This window comes from Triticum dicoccoides, chromosome 2A, assembly GCF_002162155.2.
Source record: "Triticum dicoccoides isolate Atlit2015 ecotype Zavitan chromosome 2A, WEW_v2.0, whole genome shotgun sequence".
NCBI classification, from domain to species: Eukaryota; Viridiplantae; Streptophyta; class Magnoliopsida; order Poales; family Poaceae; genus Triticum; species Triticum dicoccoides.
The window spans coordinates 132264179-132267736 of NC_041382.1; positions in this window are offsets into that span (position 1 = coordinate 132264179).

Sequence of the window (3558 nt, forward strand, 5' to 3'; positions counted from 1 at the left end):
TCACGAGGAGTTCCGGAATGGTCCGGAGGTAAATATTTATATATAGGAAGTCCTGTTTCGGCCATCGGGACAAGTTTCGGGGTCATCGGTATTGTACCGGGACCACCGGAAGGGTCCCGGGGGCCCACCGGGTGGGGCCACCTGCCCCGGGGGCCACATGGGCTGTAGGGGGTGCGCCTTGGCCTACATGGGCCAAGGGCACCAGCCCCAAGAGGCCCATGCGCCTGGGGAAACCCTAAAGGAAGAGTCCCAGCAGGGGAAGGCACCTCCTAGGTGCCTTGGGGGGGGGGGAGGACTCCTCCCCTGGCCGCCGCCCCCTTGGAGATTGGATCTCCTAGGGGCTGGCGCACCCCCCCTTGGGATCCCTATATATAGTGGGGTAGGAGGGCCTCCCAAACACACCTTATGCCTTTGGTGCAGCCCCTCTCTCTCTCTCCCAAGTTCTTCTCCTCTCCCGTGGTGCTTGGCGAAGCCCTGCGGGATTGCCACGCTCCTCCACCACCACCACGCCGTTGTGCTGCTGTTGGATGGAGTCTTCCTCAACCTCTCCCTCTCTCCTTGCTGGATCAAGGCATGGGAGACGTCACCGGGCTGTACGTGTGTTGAACACGGAGGTGCCGTCCGTTCGGCACTAGGATCATCGGTGATCTGAATCACGACGAGTACGACTCCATCAACCCCGTTCACTTGAACGCTTCCGCTTAGCGATCTACAAGGGTATGTAGATGCACTCTCCTTTCTACTCGTTGCTGGTCTCTCCATAGATAGATCTTGGTGTTACGTAGGAAATTTTTTGAATTTCTGCTACGTTCCCCAACAGTGGCATCATGAGCTAGGTCTATTGCGTAGATTCTTTGCACGAGTAGAACACAAAGTAGTTGTGGGCGTCGATATTGTTCAATATGCTTGCCGTTGCTAGTCTTATCTTGATTCGGCGGCATTGTGGGATGAAGCGGCCCGGACCAACCTTACACGTACGCTTACGTGAGACCGGTTCCACCGACAAACATGCACTAGTTGCATAAGGTGGCTGGCGGGTGTCTGTCTCTCCCACTTTAGTCGGATCGGATTCGATGAAAAGGGTCCTTATGAAGGGTAAATAGCAATTGGCATATCACGTTGTGGTTCATGCGTAGGTAAGAAACGTTCTTGCTAGAAACCCATAGCAGCCACGTAAAACATGCAAACAACAATTAGAGGACGTCTAACTTGTTTTTGCAGGGTATGCTATGTGATGTGATATGGCCAAAAAGGATGTGATGAATGATATATGTGATGTATGAGATTGATCATGTTCTTGTAATAGGAATCACGACTTGCATGTCGATGAGTATGACAACCGGCAGGAGCCATAGGAGTTGTCTTTATTTATTTGTGACCTGCGTGTCAACTTAAAACGTCATGTAATTACTTTACTTTATTGCTAACCGTTAGCCATAGTAGTAGAAGTAATAGTTGGCGAGGCAACTTCATGAAGACACGATGATGGAGATCATGATGATGGAGATCATGGTGTCATGCCGGTGACGATGATGATCATGGAGCCCCGAAGATGGAGATCAAAAGGAGCAAAGTGATGATGGCCATATCATGTCACTATTTGATTGCATGTGATGTTTATCATGTTTATACATCTTATTTGCTTAGAACGACGGTAGTAAATAAGATGATCCCTTACAACAATTTCAAGAAGTGTTCTCCCCTAACTGTGCACCGTTGCGACAGTTCGCTGTTTCAAAACATCACGTGATGATCGGGTGTTTTATTCAGACGTTCAAATACAACGGGTGTTGGCAAGCCTAGCATGTACAGACATGGCCTCGGAACACACGCGAAACACTTAGGGTTAACTTGACGAGCCTAGCATGTACAGACATGGCCTCGGAACACGGAGACCGAAAGGTCGAGCATGAGTCGTATAGAAGATACGATCAACATGAAGATGTTCACCGATGATGACTAGTCCGTCTCACGTGATGATCGGACACGGCCTAGTTTGACTCGGATCATGTAATCACTTAGATGACTAGAGGGATGTCTATCTGAGTGGGAGTTCATAAGATGAACTTAATTATCCTGAACATAGTCAAAAGGTTTTTGCAAATTATGTCGTAGCTCACGCTATAGTTCTACTGTTTAGATATGTTCCTAGAGAAAAATTAGTTGAAAGTTGATAGTAGCAATTATGCGGACTAGGTCCGTAAACTGAGGATTGTCCTCATTGCTTCATAGAAGGCTTATGTCCTTAATGCACCGCTCAGTGTGCTGAACCTCGAACGTTGTCTGTGGTTGTTGCGAACATCTGACATACACGTTTTGATAACTATGTGATAGTTCAGTTAAACGGTTTAGAGTTGAGGCACCAAAGACGTTTTTGAAACATCGCGAAACGTATGAGATGTTTTGAGGGCTGAAATTGGGATTTCAGGCTCGTTCCCATGTCAAGAGGTATAAGACCTCCGATGACTTTCTTAACCTGCAAACTAAGGAGAAAAGCTCAATTGTTGAGCTTGTGCTCAGATTGTCTGAGTACAACAATCATTTGAATCGAGTGGGAGTTGATCTTCCAGATAAGACAGTGATGGTTCTCCAAAGTCATTGCCACCAAGCTGTTAGAGCTTCGTGATGAACTATAACATATCAGGGATAGATATGATGATCCTTGAGGTATTCGCGATGTTTGACACCACGAAAGTAGAAATCAAGAAGGAGCATCAATTGTTGATGGTTGGTGAAACCACTAGTTTCAAGAAGGGCAAGGGAAAGAAGGGATACTTCATGAAACGGCAAATCAGCTGCTCCTCTAGTGAAGAAACCCAAGGTAAAACCCAAACCCGAGACTAAGTGCTTCTGTAATAAGGGGAACAACCACTAGAGCAGAATTACCCTAGATACTTGGTAGATAAGAAGGCTAGCAAGGTCGATAGAAGTATATTGGATATACATTGTGTTAATGTGTACTTTGCTAGTACTCCTAGTAGCACCAGGGTATTAGATACCGGTTCGGTTGCTAAGTGTTAGTAACTCGAAACAAAAGGCTACGGAATAAACGGAGACTAGCTAAAGGTGAGCTGACGATATGTGTTGGAAGTTTTTCCAAGCTTGATATGATCAAGCATCGCACGCTCCCTCTACCAAAGAGATTGGTGTTAAACCTAAATAATTGTTATTTGGTGTTTGCGTTGAGCATAGACATGATTGGATTACGTCTATCGCAATACGGTTATTCATTTAAGGAGAATAATGGTTACTCTGTTTATTTGAATAATACCTTCAATGGTCTTACACCTAAAATGAATGGTTTATTAAATCTCGATCGTAGTGATACACATGTTCATGCCAAAAGATAGTAATGATAGTACCACCTACTTGTGGCACTGCCACGTAAGTCATATCGGTATAAAGCGCATGAATAAGCTCCATATTGATGGATCTTTGGACTCACTCGTTTTTGGAAAAGTTTGAGACATGCGAACCATGTCTATTGGTGTGTACGCATGAAGAAACTCCATGCAAATGGACCGTTTTGACTCACTTGATTTTGAATCACTTGGGACA